We start from the raw sequence: 20524 nt of genomic DNA, 5'->3' as shown, positions 1-20524 counted from the left end.
GGTACATTGGGTGGGAGGTGGGAATGGGTATATAGGGTGGGAGGTGGGAGTGGGTACATAGGGTGGGAGGTGGGAATGGGTATATAGGGTGGGAGGTGGGAGTGGGTATATAGGGTGGGAGTGGGTATATAGGGTGGGAGGTGGGAGTGGGTATATAGGGTGGGAGTGGGTATATAGGGTGGGAGGTGGGAGTGGGTATATAGGGTGGGAGGCGGAGTGGGTACATAGGGTGGGAGGTGGGAGTGGGTATATAGGGTGGGAGGTGGGAGTGGGTATATAGGGTGGGAGTGGGTATGTAGGGTGGGAGTGGGTATATAGGATGGGAGTGGGTATATAGGGTGGGAGGTGGGAGTGGGTACATAGGGTGGGAGTGGGTATGTAGGGTGGGAGTGGGTATATAGGATGGGAGTGGGTATATAGGGTGGGAGGTGGGAGTGGGTATATAGGGTGGGAGTGGGTATATAGGGTGGGAGGTGGGAGTGGGTATATAGGGTGGGAGGTGGGTACTCTGGAGAGGGAGCAGGGCTCTGGGAGGATGGGGCCAGGTCCTTGTCCACTGTCTCGAGTGCCTTGAGAAGGGGGTAAGGGACAGTGGGTGATCTGGCTCTGCTCCTGGTCAGTGGGTGGTCTGGGTCTGATCCTGGTCAGTGGGTGGTCTGGGTCTGATCCTGGTCAGTGGGTGGTCTGGGTCTGATCCTGGTCAGTGGGTGGTCTGGGTCTGATCCTGGTCAGTGGGTGGTCTGGGTTTGATCCTGGTCAGTGGGTGGTCTGGGTCTGCTCCTGGTCAGTGGGTGGTCTGGGTCTGATCCTGGTCAGTGGGTGGTCTGGGTTTGATCCTGGTCAGTGGGTGGTCTGGGTCTGTTCCTGGTCAGTGGGTGGTCTGGGTCTGATCCTGGTCAGTGGGTGGTCTGGGTTTGATCCTGGTCAGTGGGTGGTCTGGGTCTGCTCCTGGTCAGTGGGTGGTCTGGGTCTGCTCCTGGTCAGTGGGTGGTCTGGGTCTGATCCTGGTCAGCGGGTGGTCTGGGTCTGCTCCTGGTCAGTGGGTGGTCTGGGTCTGCTCCTGGTCAGCGGGTGGTCTGGGTCTGATCCTGGTCAGCGGGTGGTCTGGGTCTGCTCCTGGTCAGTGGGTGGTCTGGGTCTGCTCCTGGTCAGCGGGTGGTCTGGGTCTGATCCTGGTCAGTGGGTGGTCTGGGTCTGCTCCTGGTCAGTGGGTGGTCTGGGTCTGCTCCTGGTCAGTGGGTGGTCTGGGTCTGCTCCTGGTCAGTGGGTGGTCTGGGTCTGCTCCTGGTCAGTGGGTGGACTAGGTCTGCTCCTGGTCAGTGGGTGGTCTGGGTCTGATCCTGGTCAGTGGGTGGTCTGGGTCTGCTCCTGGTCAGTGGGTGGTCTGGGTCTGATCCTGGTCAGCGGGTGGTCTGGGTCTGCTCCTGGTCAGCGGGTGGTCTGGGTCTGCTCCTGGTCAGCGGGTGGTCTGGGTCTGCTCCTGGTCAGCGGGTGGTCTGGGTCTGATCCTGGTCAGCGGGTGGTCTGGGTCTGATCCTGGTCAGTGGGTGGTCTGGGTCTGATCCTGGTCAGTGGGTGGTCTGGGTCTGCTCCTGGTCAGTGGGTGGTCTGGGTCTGCTCCTGGTCAGTGGGTGGTCTGGGTCTGATCCTGGTCAGTGGGTGGTCTGGGTCTGATCCTGGTCAGTGGGTGGTCTGGGTCTGCTCCTGGTCAGTGGGTGGTCTGGGTCTGCTCCTGGTCAGTGGGTGGTCTGGGTCTGCTCCTGGTCAGTGGGTGGTCTGGGTCTGCTCCTGGTCAGTGGGTGGTCTGGGTCTGCTCCTGGTCAGTGGGTGGTCTGGGTCTGATCCTGGTCAGTGGGTGGTCTGGGTCTGCTCCTGGTCAGTGGGTGGTCTGGGTCTGCTCCTGGTCAGTGGGTGGTCTGGGTCTGCTCCTGGTCAGTGGGTGGTCTGGGTCTGCTCCTGGTCAGTGGGTGGTCTGGGTTTGATCCTGGTCAGTGGGTGGTCTGGGTCTGCTCCTGGTCAGTGGGTGGTCTGGGTCTGATCCTGGTCAGTGGATGGTCTGGGTCTGCTCCTGGTCAGTGGGTGGTCTGGGTCTGATCCTGGTCAGTGGGTGGTCTGGGTCTGATCCTGGTCAGTGGGTGGTCTGGGTCTGCTCCTGGTCAGTGGGTGGTCTGGGTCTGCTCCTGGTCAGTGGGTGGTCTGGGTCTGATCCTGGTCAGTGGGTGGTCTGGGTCTGATCCTGGTCAGCGGGTGGTCTGGGTCTGATCCTGGTCAGTGGGTGGTCTGGGTCTGATCCTGGTCAGTGGGTGGTCTGAGTCTGCTCCTGGTCAGTGGGTGGTCTGGGTCTGATCCTGGTCAGTGGGTGGTCTGGGTCTGCTCCTGGTCAGTGGGTGGTCTGGGTCTGCTCCTGGTCAGTGGGTGGTCTGGGTCTGCTCCTGGTCAGTGGGTGGTCTGGGTCTGATCCTGGTCAGTGGGTGGTCTGGGTCTGCTCCTGGTCAGTGGGTGGTCTGGGTCTGATCCTGGTCAGCGGGTGGTCTGGGTCTGCTCCTGGTCAGTGGGTGGTCTGGGTCTGCTCCTGGTCAGTGGGTGGTCTGGGTCTGCTCCTGGTCAGTGGGTGGTCTGGGTCTGATCCTGGTCAGCGGGTGGTCTGGGTCTGCTCCTGGTCAGTGGGTGGTCTGGGTCTGCTCCTGGTCAGTGGGTGGTCTGGGTCTGCTCCTGGTCAGTGGGTGGTCTGGGTCTGCTCCTGGTCAGCGGGTGGTCTGGGTCTGCTCCTGGTCAGTGGGTGGTCTGGGTCTGCTCCTGGTCAGTGGGTGGTCTGGGTCTGCTCCTGGTCAGTGGGTGGTCTGGGTCTGCTCCTGGTCAGTGGGTGGTCTGGGTCTGATCCTGGTCAGTGGGTGGTCTGGGTCTGATCCTGGTCAGTGGGTGGTCTGGGTCTGCTCCTGGTCAGTGGGTGGTCTGGGTCTGATCCTGGTCAGCGGGTGGTCTGGGTCTGCTCCTGGTCAGTGGGTGGTCTGGGTCTGCTCCTGGTCAGCGGGTGGTCTGGGTCTGCTCCTGGTCAGTGGGTGGTCTGGGTCTGCTCCTGGTCAGTGGGTGGTCTGGGTCTGATCCTGGTCAGTGGGTGGTCTGGGTCTGCTCCTGGTCAGTGGGTGGTCTGGGTCTGCTCCTGGTCAGTGGGTGGTCTGGGTCTGCTCCTGGTCAGTGGGTGGTCTGGGTCTGCTCCTGGTCAGTGGGTGGTCTGGGTCTGCTCCTGGTCAGTGGGTGGTCTGGGTCTGCTCCTGGTCAGTGGGGAGTTTGGCCACAGCCCAGAGGGGGATGGGGTGGGGGGGACGATCCCTGTTCACTCCCCGCCCGGTTCGGCCCGGGCCTCGGCCACACTCACCGCCGCCTCCTGCTCTGGGTGACCCCAGGCTCCGCGCTCTGGGCCCAGCCTCGCCTCTCTCTGTGGCTCCGTCCGGCTGCCGCTGCCTCCCTCACCCGCCCACTCTCTCCATCGCCTTTTCTCCGCAGTGCAGACCGGCTGCAGCACCGGGATCCGCCAGGAGAGGGAGCGCTCACTCGGCGCCAGGTCCGCCCCCCGGCGCCAGCCCCGCCCATCACCGCCTGCAGCACCAGGATCCGCCAGGAGAGGGAGCACTCATCCCAGCTCCAGCCTCGCCCCATGGCGCCAGCCCCGCCCCCTCACCGCCTGCAGCACCATCAGAAGAGGTCAGCCCATCGCCAGCCCCGCCCCCTGGCGCCAGACCCGGGATCCGCCAGGAGAGGAAGCGCTCAGCCCATCGCCAGCCCCGCCCCCGGGAGCCTGCAGCGCCGGGATGCACCAGGAGAGGGAGTGCTCATCCCAGCTCCAGCCCCGCCCCCTGGCGCCAGCCCCGCCCCCTCACCACCTACAGCACCGGGATCCGCCATGAGAGGGAGCGCTCACACGGCGCCAACCCCGCCCCCGGCGCCAGCCCCGCCCCCTCACCGCCAGCGGCACCAGGATCCGCCAGGAGAGGGAGCGCTCACCGGTGCCAGCCCCGCCCCCGACGCCAGCCCCGCCCCCCGCATCCACCATGAGAGGGAGCGCTCATCCCATCGGCAGACCCGCCCCCGACGCCAGCCCTGCCCCCTCACCGCCCGCAGCACCAGGATCCGCCAGGAGAGGGAGCGCTCACCCGGTGCCAGACCCGCCCCCGACGCCAGCCCTGCCCCCCCCCACCCCAGAGCCTGCAGCACCAGGATCCGCCAGGAGAGGGAGCGCTCATCCCGTCGCCAGCCCCACCCCCGGAATAAACCACGCCCCCTAATCGCCTGCAGCATCAGGATCCGCCCAGGAGAGGAAGCGTTCATCCCAGCCTGCCCCTGGCGCCAGGCCCGCCCACCGGCTCCTGCCCCGCCCCCTCACCGCCTGCAGCTCCAGGATCCGCCAGGAGAGGGAGCGCGCGTCCCGGCGTCAGCCCCGCCCCCAGGCGTCAGCCCCACCCCCTAGCGTCAGCCCCGCCCATGTCAGCCCCACCCTCATTCTGATTCGGCATTGATTGGCTGCCGATTCTGCCACTCACAGTTCTGGGGCCGGTTCACACTGCGCCTGCGCGACACGCCTCCCGATGGCGGCCGGAGGGAGAAGGGAGGAGGCGGAGAAAACCCACCCCAGTGCCACCCCGCCCAAAACTCCCTCCTCACCTCCGCTTCCCAGGCCGGCGAGTCCCTCCCCTGAAATCACCGGCACCTACCAGATCCCACAATGCACCGGGGTCAGGGTCACATCCACAATCCACTGGGGTCAGGGTCCCTCCCACAATGCACTGGGGTCAGAGTCACTCCCACAATGCACCGGGGTCAGGGTCACATCCACAATCCACTGGGGGGTCAGGGTCCCTCCCACAATGCACTGGGGTCAGGGTCACTCCCACAATGCACTGGGATCAGTGACAAGCCAACAAAGCACTGGGGTTAAGTTCAGACCCTCAATGCACTGGCTTCAGTGTCCCTCTCACAACGCACCAGGATCAGTGACAGACCCACAAATCACCGGGGTCAGGGACACCCCCACAGTGAACTGGGGTCAAAGTCACTCGCAATGCACCAGACATGGACCCATCCGCAATGCACTGGGGTCAGGGACCCTCCCACAATGCACCGGATCAGGAACACTCCCACAGTGCACCAGGGTCAGGGTCACATCCACAATGCACTGGGATCAGTGTCCCCTCCACAATGCATCGGATCAGAGACACTCCCACAATGCATCGGGGTCAGAGTCACTCCCATAATGCACCGGGGTCAGGATCACATTCACAACGCACCGGGGTGAAGGAAACTCCCACAATGCACTGGGGTATTCACTCCCACAATGCACCACGGTCAGGAACACTCCCACAATGCACCAGGGTCAGGGTCACATCCACAATGCACTGGGGCCAGGGTCCCTCCCACAATGCACCAGGGTCAGAGATACTCCCACAATGCACCAGGGTCAAGCTCACACCCAACATGCACCTGAGTCAAGCTCACACCCACAATGCTCTGGGGTCAGGGACACTCCCACAATGCACCGGGGTCAGCGACATACCCACAAAGCACTGGGATCAGAGTCACATCCACAATACACTGGGGTCAGGGTCCCTCCCACAATGCACTGGATCAGGGTCACACCCACAATGCACAGGGTCAGCAGCCCTCCCAAAATGCAGCAGGGTCAGAGATACGGTCACAATGCACCAGGGTCAGGGTCACACCCATAATGCACCTGAGTCAAGCTCACACCCACAATTCACTGAGGTCAGGAACTCTCCCACAATGCACTGGGTTCAAGGACACACGCACAATGCACTGGGGTCAGGGTACCCCCCAAATGCACGTGAGTCAACCTCACACCCACAATGGACCGGGGTCAGGGACACTCCCACAATGCAGCGGGTTCACGAACACTCCCACAATGCACTGGATCAGGGACAGTCCCTCAATGTACTGGAGTCAGCGTCATTCCCACAATGCACCAGATCAGGGACACACCCACAATGCACTGGGGTCAGAGACACTCCCATAATGCACCGGGGTCAGGGTCAGATTCACAATGCACCAGGGTGAGGGAGACTCCCACAATGCACCGGGGTCAAGGTCACACCCATAATGCACCTGAGTAAACCTCACACCCACAATACACCGGGTTCAGCAACATTCCCACAATGTACCAGATCAGGGACACACCCACAATGCACCGGGGTCAGAGACACTCCCATAATGCACCGGGGTCAGGGTCAGATTCACAATACACTGGGGTCAGGGTCCCTCCCACAATGCACTGGATCAGGGACACTCCCACAATGCACCATGGTCAGGGACCCTTCCACAATGCACTGGGGTCAGAGTCACACCCACAATGCACCAGGGTCAAGGTCACATGCACAATGCAACTGAGTCAAGCTCACACCCAGAATGCACTGGGGTCAGGTACACTCCCACAATGCACCGGGTTCAGGGACACTCTTACAATGCACCAGGGTCAGGGTCCCTCCCACAATGTGCCTGAGTCAAATTCAAACCCACAATGCACCGGGGTCAGGGACACACCCACAATGCACCGGGGTCAGAGACACTGCCATAATGCACCGAGGTCAGGGTCAGATTCACAATACCCTGGGGTCAGGGTCCCTCCCACAATGCACCAGATCAGGGACACTCCCACAATGCACCATAGTCAGGGACCCTTCCACAATGCACCGGGGTCAGAGTCACACTCACAATGCACCAGGGTCAAGGTCACACGCACAATGCAACTGAGTCAATCTCACACCCAGAATGCACTGGGGTCAGGTACACTCCCCACAACACACCGGGTTCAGGGACACTCGCACAATGCACCGGGGTCAGGGTCCCTCCCACAATGCACCTGAGTCAAATTCAAACCCACAATGCACTGGGGTCAGGGACACACCCACAATGTACCGGGGTCAGGGTCACATCCACAATGCACCATGGTCAGGGTCCCTCCCACAATGCACCGGATCAGGGACACACCCACAATACTCCAGGGTCAGGGTCACACCCACAATGCACCTGGGTCAATGTCACACCATCAGTGCAGCAGGGTCAGGGACACTGCAACAGTGCACCTGGGTCAGGGTCACACCCACAATGCACCTGAGTCAAGCTCACACCCACAATTCACCGAGGTCAGGGACTCTCCCACAATGCACTGGGTTCAGGGACACTTGCACCATGCACTGGGGTCAGGGTACCCCCCAAATGCACGTGAGTCAAGCTCACACCCACAATGGACCGGGGTCAGGGACAGTCCCACAATGCAGCGGGTTCATGGACACTCCCACAATGCACAGGATCAGGGACCCATCCACAATGCTCTGGGGTCAGGGATACTTCCACAATGCACCGGGGTCAGGGTCACATTCACAATGCACTGGGGTCAGAGACACTCCCATAATGCACTGGGGTCAAGGTCACACCCATAATGCACCTGAGTAAACCTCACACCCACAATGCACCGGGTTCAGCAACATTCCCACAATGTACCAGATCAGGGACACACCCACAATGCACCGGGGTCAGAGACACTCCCATAATGCACTGGGGTCAGGGTCAGATTCACAATACTCTGGGGTCAGGGTCCCTCCCACAATGCACCGGATCAGGGACACTCCCACAATGCACCATGGTCAGGGACCCTTCCACAATGCACCGGGGTCAGAGTCACACCCACAATGCACCAGGGTCAAGGTCACATGCACAATGCAACTGAGTCAAGCTCACACCCAGAATGCACTGGGGTCAGGTACACTCCCACAGTGCACCGGGTTCAGGGACACTCGCACAATGCACCAGGGTCAGGGTCCCTCCCACAATGCGCCTGAGTCAAATTCAAACCCACAATGCACCGGGGTCAGGGACACACCCACAATGCACCGGGGTCAGAGACACTGCCATAATGCACCGGGGTCAGGGTCAGATTCACAATACTCTGGGGTCAGGGTCCTCCCACAATGCACCGGATCAGGGACACTCCCACAATGCACCTTGGTCAGGGACCCTTCCACAATGCACCAGGGTCAGAGTCACACCCACAATGCACCAGGGTCAAGGTCACACGCACAATGCAACTGAGTCAAGCTCACACCCAGAATGCACTGGGGTCAGGTACACTCCCACAGTGCACCGGGTTCAGGGACACTCGCACAATGCACCGGGGTCAGGGTCCCTCCCACAATGCACCTGAGTCAAATTCAAACCCACAATGCACCGGGGTCAGTGACACACCCACAATGTACCGGGGTCAGAGACACTCCCATAATGCACCGGGGTCAGGGTCAGATTCACAATACTCTGGGGTCAGGGTCACTCCCACAATGCACCGGATCAGGGACACTCCCACAATGCTCCTTGGTCAGGGACCCTTCCACAATGCACCGGGGTCAGAGTCACACCCACAATGCACCAGGGTCAAGGTCACATGCACAATGCAACTGAGTCAAGCTCACACCCAGAATGCACTGGGGTCAGGTACACTCCCACAATGCACCGGGTTCAGGGACACTCGCACAATGCACCAGGGTCAGGGTCCCTCCCACAATGCACCTGAGTCAAATTCAAACCCACAATGCACCGGGGTCAGTGACACACCCACAATGTACCGGGGTCAGAGACACTGCCATAATGCACCGGGGTCAGGGTCAGATTCACAATACTCTGGGGTCAGGGTCCCTCCCACAGTGCACCAGATCAGGGACACTCCCACAATGCACCATAGTCAGGGACCCTTCCACAATGCACCGGGGTCAGAGTCACACTCACAATGCACCAGGGTCAAGGTCACACGCACAATGCAACTGAGTCAATCTCACACCCAGAATGCACTGGGGTCAGGTACACTCCCACAACAGGGACACTCGTACAATGCACCGGGGTCAGGGTCCCTCCCACAATGCACCTGAGTCAAATTCAAACCCACAATGCACTGGGGTCAGAGTCACACCCACAATGTACCGGGGTCAGGGTCACATCCACAATGCACCGGGGTCAGGGTCCCTCCCACAATGCACCGGATCAGGGACACACCCACAATACTCCAGGGTCAGGGTCACACCCACAATGCACCTGGGTCAATGTCACACCATCAGTGCAGCAGGGTCAGGGACACTGCAACAGTGCACCTGGGTCAGGGTCACACCCACAATGCACCTGAGTCAAGCTCACACCCACAATTCACCGAGGTCAGGGACTCTCCCACAATGCACTGGGTTCAGGGACACTCCCACAATGCACAGGATCAGGGACCCATCCACAATGCTCTGGGGTCAGGGATACTTCCACAATGCACCGGGGTCAGGGACAACTTCCACAATACACTGGGGTCAGTGTCCCTCCCACAATGCACTGGATCAGGGACACTCCCTCAATGCACTGGGGTCAGGAAGCCTCCCACAATGCACTGGATCAGGGACAGTCCCTCAATGCACTGGGGTCAGCGTCATTCCCACAATGCACCAGATCAGAGACACACCCACAATGCACTGGGGTCAGAGACACTCCCATAATGCACCGGGGTCAGGGTCAGATTCACAATGCACCATGGTGAGGGAGACTCCCACAATGCACCAGATCAGGGACACACCCACAGTGCAGCTGGGTCAATGTCACACCATCAATGCAGCAGGGTCAGGGACACTGCAACAGTGCACCTAGGTCAGGGTGACACCCACAATGCACATGAGTCAAGCTCACACCAACAATGCACAGGGGTCAGTGACACACCCACAATGCACCAGGTTCAGGGACACTCGCACAATGCACCGGGGTCAGGGTCACCCCCCACAATTCACGTGAGTCAAGCTTACACCCACAATGCACTGGGGTCAGGGACACTCTCACAATGCACCGGGTTCAGAGTCACTCCCACAATGCATTGGATTAGGGACCCTTCCACAATGTACTTGGGTCAGGGATACTTCCAAAATGCACCGGGGTCAGGGTCACATCCACAATACACTGGGGGTCAGTGAGCCTCCCACAATGCACCGGTGTCAGGGACACTCCCACAATACACTGGGTTCAGGGTCTCAACCACAATGCACTGGGGTCAGGGTCCCCGACACAATGAACCGGGGTCAGCGTCATTCCCACAATGCACCAGATCAGGGACACACATACAATGCACCGGGGTCAGGGTCAGATTCACAATGCACCAGGGTGAGGTACACTCCCACAATGCACCGGGGTCAAGGTCACACTCATAATGCACCTGAGTAAAGCTTCACAGCCACAATGCACTGGGGTCAGGGTCCCTCCCACAATGCACCTGAGTCAAATTCAAACCCACAAAGCACCGGGGTCAGTGACACACCCACAATGCATTGGGGTCAGGGACATCTCACAATGCACCGGGGTAAGGGTCAGATCCACAATGCACTGGTGTCAGGGTCCCTCCCACAAAGCACCGGGTTCAAGGTCAAACCCACAATGCACTGGGGTCGGGGTCAGACCCACAATGCACCGGGCTCAGCGTCACTCCCACAATGCACTGGGATCAGTGACAGACCCACACAGCACCATGTTCAGGGTCACTCCCACAATGCACCGGTGCCAGGGACACTCCCACAATGCACCGGACAGGGAGCCATCCACAATGCACCATGGTCAGGGACCTCCCCACAGTGCACCGGATCAGGGACACTCCCACAATGCTCCAGGGTCAGGGTCACACCCACAATGCACCTGGGTCAATGTCACACCATTAATGCAGCAGGGTCAGGGACACTGCAACAGTGCACCTGGGTCAGGGTCACACCCACAATGCACATGAGTCAAGCTCACACCCAGAATGCACTGGGGTCAGGTATACTCCCACAACGCACCGGGTTCAGGGACACTCGCACAATGCACCGGGGTCAGGGTTCCTCCCACAATGTACCTGAGTCAAATTCAAACCCACAATGCACCGGGGTCAGCGACACACACACAATGTACCGGGTTCAGGGACACTCCCAGAATGCACTGGGATCAATGACAGACCCACAATGCACTGGGGTCAGAGAGACACCCACAACGCACCTAGGTCAAGGTAACACCCTCAATGCAACGCGGTCAGGGACACTCCCTCAATACACCGGGGTCAGGGTCATATCCACAATGCACCGGGGTCAGGGTCCCTCCTACAATGCACCGGGCTCAGCATCACTCCCACAGTGCACTTGGTTCCGTGACAGACCCACACAGCACCACGTTCAGGGTCACTCCCACAATGCACCGGTGCCAGGGACACTCCCACAATGCACCGGACAGGGAGCCATCCACAATGCACCATGGTCAGGGACCTTTCCACAATGCACCGGATCAGGGACACTCCCACAATGCTCCAGGGTCAGGGTCACACCCACAATGCACCTGGGTCAATGTCACACCATCAATGCAGCAGGGTCAGGGACACTGCAACAGTGCACCTGGGTCAGGTTCACACCCACAATGCACATGAGTCAAGCTCACACCAACAATGCACGGGGGTCAGTGACACTCCCACAATGCACCAGGTTCAAGGACACTCCCACAATGCACTGGGGTCAGGGTCACATCCGCAATGCACTGGGGTCAAGGTCCCTCCCACAATGCACTGGGGTCAGAGTCAGTCACACACTGCACTGGATCAGGGACAGTCCCACAATGCACCATGATCAGAGTCACTCCCATAATGCACCAGGGTAAGGGACACCTCCAAAATGCACCAGGGTCAGGGTCACACCCACAATGCACCTGCGTCAAGCTCACACCCACAATGCACCAGGGTTAGGGACACTCCGACAATGCACCAGCATCAGGGTCCCCCCGACAATGCACCTGAGTCAAGCTCACACCCACAATGCACCGGTGTCAAGGACACTCTCACAATGAACCAAGTTCGGGGACACACCCACAGTGCAACGGGGTCAGGGTCACATACACAATGCACCGGGATCTGTGACACACCCAAAAAGCACTGCGGGGAGGGACGCTCAGACAATGGACCGGGGTCAAGGTCACACCCACAATGTACCGGGGTCAGAGAGACTCACACAATGCACCTGGGTCAAGGTAACACTCTCAATGCACTGGGGTCAGGGACACTCCCACAATACACCGGGGTCAAGTTCAGACCCACAATGCACCAGGGTCAGGATCAGATCCACAAAGTACTGGCGTCAGGAACACTCCTACAATGCACCGAGGACAAGTTCAGACCCACAATGCACCGGGGTCAGGATCCCTCCCACATGCACCGGGGTCAGAGTCACTCCCACAATGCACCAGGATCAGTGAGAGACCCACAAAGCACCTGGGTCAGGGTCACTCGCACAATGCACCGGGGTCAGGGATACTCCCACAATGCACTGGGGTCAGAGTCACTCTCAGTGCACCAGACATAGACCCATCCACAATGCACTGGGGTGAGGGACACTCCCATATTGCACTGGGGTCAGGGACACACCCACAATGCACCAGGGTCAGGGACCCTCCCGCAATGCAACTGAGTCCAGCTCACACCCACAATGGGCCGGGGTCATGGACACTCCCACAATGCACTGGGGTCAGGGTCCCCCCCACAATGCACCCGAGTCAATCTCAAACCCAGAATGCACTGGGATCAGTGACAGACCAACAAATCACCGTGGTCAGAGTCACTCATACAATGCACTGGGGCAGGGACATTCCCACAATGCACCAGGTTAAGGGTCAGGTCCATAATGCACTGGTGTCAGGGTCACATCCACAAAGCACCGGGGTCAAGGTCACACCCACAACGCCCCGGTGTCAGAGAGACTCCCACAATGCACCTGGGTCAAGATAACACCCAAAATGCACGGGGGTCAGGGACACTCCCACAATACACTGGGTTCAGGGTCACACCCACAATGCACCAGGGTCAGGGTCAGATCCACAATGCTCTGGGGTCAGGGCCACTCCAGCAATGCACTGGGATCAGTGACAGACTTACAAAGCACCAGGGACAGGGACACTCCCACAATGCACTGGGGTCAGGGACACTCCCACAATGCACTGGGGTCAGGCTCAGACCCACAATGCACTGGGGTCAGGGTCCCTCCCACAATGCACCGGGGTCAGTGTCAATCCCACAATGCACCGGGATCAGTGACAGACCCACAAAGCACTGCGATCAGGGTCACTCCCACAATGCACTGAGGTCAGGGACACTTCCACAATGCACCGGACAAGGATCCATCCACAATGCACTAAGGGTGAGGGACGTTCCATAATGCACTGGGGTCAGGGTCACATCCACAATGCACCGGGGTCAGGCACCCTCCCACAATGCACCGGATCAGGGACACTCCCACAATGCACCGGGGTCAGGGTCACACCCGCAACGCACTGGGATCAAGGTCACACCCACAAGGCACCAGGGTCAGTAACACTCCCACAGTGCACCGGGGTCAGGGTCACATCCACAATGCACCGGGGTCAGGGGCACATTCACAAAGCACCGGGGTGAAGGAGACTACCACAATGCACTGGGGTCGTCACACCGACAGTGCACCAGGGTCAGGAACACTCCCACAATGCACTGGGGTCAGGGTCACATCCACAATACACTGGGGTCAGGGTCCCTCCCACAATGCACTGGATCAGGGTCACAACCACAATGCACAGGGTCAGGGTCCCTCCCACAATGCAGCGGGGTCAGGGACACTCCCACAATGCACCGGACAGGGACCCATCCAAAATGCACCGGGGGTGAGGGACATTCCATAATGCACTAGGGTCAGGGTCACAGCCACAATGCACCATGGTCAGGCACCCCCCAACAATGCACCAGGGTCAGGGACACATCCACAATGCAACGGGGTCAGAGTCACTCCCACAATGCACTGGGGTCAGGGTCACATCCACAATGCACGGGTCAGGGACCCTCCCACAATGCACCAGCGTCAGGAACACTCCCACAATACATTGGGATCAGAGTCCCCCCCCCCAACAATGCACCAGGGTCAGAGTCACTCCCACAATGCACCGGATCAGGGACACATCCACAATGCACCAGGGTCAGAGTCACTCCCACAATACACCGGGGTCAGGGACACTCCCACAACGCACCGGGTTCAGGGACACTCCCACAATGCACAGGATCAGGGACCCATCCACAATGCACTGGAGTCAGGGAGACTTCCACAATGCACCGGGTTCAGGGTCACATCCACAATACACTGGGGTCAGGGACCTTCCCACAATGCACCGGTGTCGGTGGCACTCCCACAATGCACTGGGTTCAGGGACACACCCACAATGCACCTGGGTCAATGTCACACCATCAATGCACCAGGGTCAGGGACACTGCAACAATGCACCGGGGTGAGGGTCACAAACACAACGCACTGGGGTCAGGGTCCCCCATACAATCCACCAGGGTCAGGGTCATTCCCACAATGCACAGGGTTCAAGGTCACACCCACAATGCACTGGGGTCAGGGTCAGATTCACAATGCGCCGGGGTGAGGGAGACTCCCACAATGCACTGGGGTCAAGGTCACACCCACAATGCACCAGAGTCAAGCTCACACCCACAATGCACCAAGGTCAGGGACAGTCCCACAATGCACCGGTGTCAGGGACACTCCCACAATGCACTGGATAAGGGACACTCCCACAGTGCACCAGGGTCAGGAACCCCCCCACAATGCACTGGGATCAGGGACACCCCCACAATGCACCAGAGTCAGGGTCACACCCACAATGCAACTGAGTCAAGCTCACACCCACAATGCACCGGGTTCATGGACACTCCCTCAATGCACCAGGGTCAGGGTCCCCCCCTACAATGCGCCGAGTCAAGCCCAAATCCACAATGCACAGAATCAGTGACACACCCACAATGCACCGGGGTCAGGGTCACATCACAATGCACTGGGGTCAGGGTCACACCCACAATGCATCGGGGTCAGGGGCCCATCCATATTGCACTGGGGTCAGGGACCCTCCCACAATGCACTAGGGTCAGGAAAACTCCCACAATGCACCGAGGTCAGGATTAGCTTCACAATGCGCTGGGGTGAGGGAGACTCCCACAATGCACTGGGGTCACGGTCACACCCATAATGCACCTGAGTAAAGCCCACACCCACAATGCACTGGGGCAGGGACACTCCCTCAATTCACCGGGGCCAGGGACACTACCACAATGCACAGGATCAGGGACCCATCCACAATGCACTGGGGTCAGGGACACTCCCACAGTGCACTGGGTTCTGGGTCACATCCACAATACCCTGGGGTCAGGGTCCCTCCCACAATGCACTGGATCAGGGACACTCCCGCAATGCACCAGGGTCAGATACCCTCCCACGATGCACCAGGGTCAGGGACACCCCCACAATGCACCAGGGTCAGGGACATCCCCACAATGCTCCAGGGTCAGGGTCACACCCACGATGCACCTGAGTCAAGCTCAAACCCACCATGCACCGAATCAGTGACACACCCACAATGCACTGGGGTCAGGGTCACATCCACAATGCAACAGGGTCAGGGACACCCCCACAATGCACCAGGGTCAGGTTAACACCCACAATGCAACTGAGTCAAGCTCACACCCACAATGCATCGGGTTCATGGACACTCTCTCAATGCACCGGGTTCAGGGACACTCGCACAATGCACCAGGGTCAGGGTACCCCCCACCATGCACCTGAGTCAAGCTCAAACCCACAATGCACCGAATCAGTGACGCACCCACAATGCACTGGGATCAGGGTCACATCCACAATGCACCAGGGTCAGGGACACTCCCACAATGCACAGGGGGCAGTGACACTCCCACAATGCACTGGGGTCACGAGCACTCCCATAATGCACTGGGCTCAGGGCACTCCCCCAATGCACAGGGAGCAAGGACACACCCACAATGCACCAGGGTCAGGGGCAGTCCCACAATGCACCGGGATCAGAGATATTCCCAGAGTGCCTCTGGGCTGATGTGATGGTTGTCATGGAGACAATGAGAAGTTTGTAATTGGTTAATTGGTCCTTTATTGGTTTATTCTTGAATTTAATAGCGTCTCTGGACTGCGGTTACAATTACAAACGTCCACAGTCCCTGAATAGAGAAAATTCCGATACATCACACAGCAAATAGGAAATAAACTTGTAGAAAGGAAGTTGATTCAGGAGGGACAGGGCGAGCGATGAGTATAATTAATGTCCCTCCCGGAATCAGTGCAGACACACAGTCCGAGACCCAGAAAACCCCCTTCATGGATGGGAACGACCATCAACTGAGCCCTCAACATCTTCACCCAGCAAGTGTACTTGCCCCTGGGGGTGGGGGGGGGGGGGGTGGTGGCGGTGGGGGGGGGGGGGGCAGCAGGTTAATGCCTCCTGGAGACTGGCTGTCACGGCCGGACTGGGTGAGTTTTGGAAGACGATAGAGGATCCCAGGACAGGTGAGCCCAGCTGCCTGTGGGCCTGGACTCAACCTCCCAGCAGTTTAGTGGTTATCAGTTCAGGTCCAGCTCGTGAGGTCAAATCCCACAGGGGCAGTTGTGAAATCAATAAATGTCTCATTTGTGCCTTGGCTGAAATGTGTCGTTGTTGGGAAATGCAAATAGGTTCACTGATGTCCGGAAGGAAACAAAAAATCCCAAATCAGTTTGTACCAAGGGGACCCAAAGAACAGAATGAGAGAGATTGAAATGGGAGATGGAGTGGCCAATTTTAACTGTGTCAGCGAATAGGCTTTCAGTGTTAAAATCTTAACCAGTTTGGAGGGGAGAAGAGGGCTGGGCAGTGAGTGGGGGCAGAGAAACAGAGAGCGAGAGAGAGAGAGAGAGAGAGGGGGCAGGAAGCAGACTACGGGACCCACAGGGATGGGGGTGGGATGGGGCAGGAGGGGGGAGAGGCAAGGAGTGGGGGCAGAGGGGGTGGGAGAGAGAGGGAGAAGGAGGGAGGGAGAGGGAGAGGGAGGGAGAAACGGAGGGAAGAGGGAGAGGGAGAGGAAGGGGGAGGGGGAGCAAGAGTGAGTGACCGGGAAAGAGTGAAGTTGGGTTGACGGTCAAGGCTGACATCCTTGGCCCTGTGAAGGTGCTGGTGTTGCCCTGCGCCAGATCAGAAAGCAGCTCAGTGTCAACCACAGCCTGTGAGGGAAGAGTAACTGATAGAGAAGGGGGAGGGGTGACAGAGGGAAATGGCGGGGGGAACAGAGAGAAGGGGGTGACAGAGGGAAATGGGGGGGTAACAGAGAGAAGGGGGTGACAGAGGGAAATGGGGGGGGGTAACAGAGAGAAGGGGGTGACAGAGGGAAATGGGGGGGGGTAACAGAGAGAAGGGGGTGACAGAGGGAAATGGGGGGGTAACAGAGAGAAGGGGGTGACAGAGGGAAATGGGGGGGTAACAGAGAGAAGGGGGTGACAGAGGGAAATGGGGGGGGAACAGAGAGAAGGGGGTGACAGAGGGAAATGGCGGGGGGAACAGAGAGAAGGGGGTGACAGAGGGAAATGGGGGGGTAACAGAGAGAAGGGGGTGACAGAGGGAAATGGGGGGGGTAACAGAGAGAAGGGGGTGACAGAGGGAAATGGGGGGGGGTAACAGAGAGAAGGGGGTGACAGAGGGAAATGGGGGGGTAACAGAGAGAAGGGGGTGACAGAGGGAAATGGGGGGGGGGTAACAGAGAGAAGGGGGTGAGAGAGGGAAATGGCGGGGGGGGGGGTAACAGAGAGAAGGGGGTGACAGAGGGAAATAGGGGGGGTAACAGAGAGAAGGGGGTGACAGAGGGAAATAGGGGGGGTAACAGAGAGAAGGGGGTGACAGAGGGAAATGGGGGGGGGGTAACAGAGAGAAGGGGTGACAGAGGGAAATGAGAGGGGGGTAACAGAGAGAAGGGGGTAACAGAGGGAAATAGGGGGGGGTAACAGAGAGAAGGGGGTAACAGAGGGAAATAGGGGGGGTAACAGAGAGAAGGGGGTGACAGAGGGAAATGGGGGGGTAACAGAGAGAAGGGGGTGACAGAGGGAAATAGGGGGGGTAACAGAGAGAAGGGGGTGACAGAGGGAAATGGGGGGGGGTAACAGAGAGAAGGGGTGACAGAGGGAAATGAGAGGGGGGTAACAGAGAGAAGGGGGTAACAGAGGGAAATAGGGGGGGTAACAGAGAGAAGGGGGTAACAGAGGGAAATAGGGGGGGGTAACAGAGAGAAGGGGGTGACAGAGGGAAATGGGGGGGTAACAGAGAGAAGGGGGTGACAGAGGGAAATGGGGGGGTAACAGAGAGAAGGGGGTAACAGAGGGAAATAGGGGGGGTAACAGAGAGAAGGGGGTGACAGAGGGAAATGGGGGGGTAACAGAGAGAAGGGGGTGACAGAGGGAAATGGGGGGTAACAGAGAGAAGGGGGTGACAGAGGGAAATGGGGGGGGTAACAGAGAGAAGGGGGTGACAGAGGGAAATGGGGGGGGGTAACAGAGAGAAGGGGGTGACAGAGGGAAATGGGGTGGGTAACAGAGAGAAGGGGGTGACAGAGGGAAATGGGGGGGTAACAGAGAGAAGGGGGTAACAGAGGGAAATGGGGGGGGTAACAGAGAGAAGGGGGTGACAGAGGGAAATGGGGGGGTAACAGAGAGAAGGGGGTGACAGAGGGAAATAGGGGGGGTAACAGAGAGAAGGGGGTGACAGAGGGAAATGGGGGGGGTAACATAGAAAAGGGGGTGAGAGAGGGAAATGGGGGGGGAACAGAGAGAAGGGGGTGACAGAGGGAAATGGGGGGTAACAGAGAGAAGGGGGTGACAGAGGGAAATGGGGGGGGTAACAGAGAGAAGGGGGTGACAGAGGGAAATGGGGGGTAACAGAGAGAAGGGGGTGACAGAGGGAAATGGGGGGGGTAACAGAGAGAAGGGGGTGACAGAGGGAAATGGGGGGGGGAACAGAGAGAATGGAGTGACAGAGGGAAATGGGGGGTAACAGAGAGAAGGGGGTGACAGAGGGAAATGGGGGGGTAAAAGAGAGAAGGGGGTGACAGAGGGAAATGAGAGGGGGGTAACAGAGAGAAGGGGGTGACAGAGGGAAATGGGGGGGGGTAACAGAGAGAAGGGGGTGACAGAGGGAAATGGGGGGGGGAACAGAGAGAAGGGGGTGACAGAGGGAAATGGGGGGGTAACAGAGAGAAGGGGGTGACAGAGGGAAATGGGGGGGTAACAGAGAGAAGGGGGTGACAGAGGGAAATGAGAGGGGGGTAACAGAGAGAAGGGGGTGACAGAGGGAAATGGGGGGGTAACAGAGAGAAGGGGGTGATAGAGGGAAATGGGGGGGTAACAGAGAGAAGGGGGTGACAGAGGGAAATAGGGGTGGTAACAGAGAGAAGGGGGTGACAGAGGGAAATGGGGGGGTAACAGAGAGAAGGGGGTGATAGAGGGAAATGGGGGGGTAACAGAGAGAAGGGAGTGACAGAGGGAAATGAGAGGGGGGTAACAGAGAGAAGGGGGTGACAGAGGGAAATGAGGGGGGGGGGTAACAGAGAGAAGGGGGTGACAGAGGGAAATGGGGGGGTGGGTAACAGAGAGAAGGGGAGGTGGTTGAGTTTTCTGGGTATCTGGAACTCACACTGCAATACATCCCAAGGAGAGTTTCCGTATAGTTTAATTAAACCCCAAGTAAACTGTGTCTTCATGACCTGCTGAAGCCATTTTATCGAATAAGCTACACACAGTCCACAGGCAGGTCAGGTTAATGAGCAGGAGGGAGGCTTTCGCGATCTTAGCATCTTCCAATCATTATCTAGCCAGACATCGTCAGACTCAGCCACTGTAAATATATAAAAGGAGAAGGGTGTCAATCTTAGAGTAAAACTCAGAGGCTTCTATAGGGAAATTGGAGGCTAAGTAGGGAAACAGGATTAAACCCTCCCCCCGGGGCCCACACTTGGCAGTCAGGCCAGCCTGAGGCTTAGAAGCAACAGTCAGGCCTGTCTGAGTCCTTCACCTGGCAGTCAGGCCTGCCTGAGGCCTACATTCGGCAGTCAGGCCTGTCTGAGTCCTTCACCTGGCAGTCAGGCCTGCCTGAGGCCTACACCAGGCAGTCAGGCCTGCCTGAGGCCTACATCCGGCAGTCAAGCCTGTCTGAGTCCTTCACCTGGCAGTCAGGCCTGCCCGAGGCCTACATCCGGCAGTCAGGCCTGCCCGAGGCCTACATCCGGCAGTCAGGCCTGCCCGAAGCCTACACCTGGCAGTCAGGCCTGCCCGAGGCCTACATCCGGCAGTCAGGCCTGTCTGAGGCCAACACCCAGCAGTCAGGCCTGCCCGAGGCCTACACCCAGCAGTCAGGCCTGCCCGAGGCCTACACCAGGCAGTCAGGCCTGCCCGAGGCCTACATCCGGCAGTCAGGCCTGTCTGAGGCCTTCAACTGGCAGTCAAGCCTGCCCGAAGCGTACACCAGGCAGTCAGGCCTGTCTGCGGTCTACACCCAAGGCCCACTCTGGGGCTCACCCAGCATTCAGGTGCTTTCTGGGGCTTACCCTAAGGAGTCAGACTTGTCTGTGGCCTGTACCCAAATGTCAGTCCCTAATGGG

General features: G+C 58.9%; 1 protein-coding gene across 1 annotated transcript in view; it reads right to left on the bottom strand.

The window, feature by feature from the left end:
• Positions 1-3571, bottom strand: part of LOC121273396 (tau-tubulin kinase 1-like) — a 42620-nt gene extending 39049 nt beyond the window's left edge. Inside the window, exon 1 of the mRNA XM_041180574.1 lies at positions 3377-3571. The gene's annotated coding sequence lies outside the window, so the exon portion shown is untranslated. The remainder of the gene's footprint in view (positions 1-3376) is intronic.
• Positions 3572-20524: the final 16953 nt, after the last annotated feature.

This window comes from Carcharodon carcharias (genome assembly GCF_017639515.1).
Source record: "Carcharodon carcharias isolate sCarCar2 chromosome 5 unlocalized genomic scaffold, sCarCar2.pri SUPER_5_unloc_1, whole genome shotgun sequence".
Classification (NCBI taxonomy): Eukaryota; Metazoa; Chordata; class Chondrichthyes; order Lamniformes; family Lamnidae; genus Carcharodon; species Carcharodon carcharias.
Note: the sequence above shows the minus strand (reverse complement) of the source record. Positions and strands in the feature narration are given on the sequence as shown.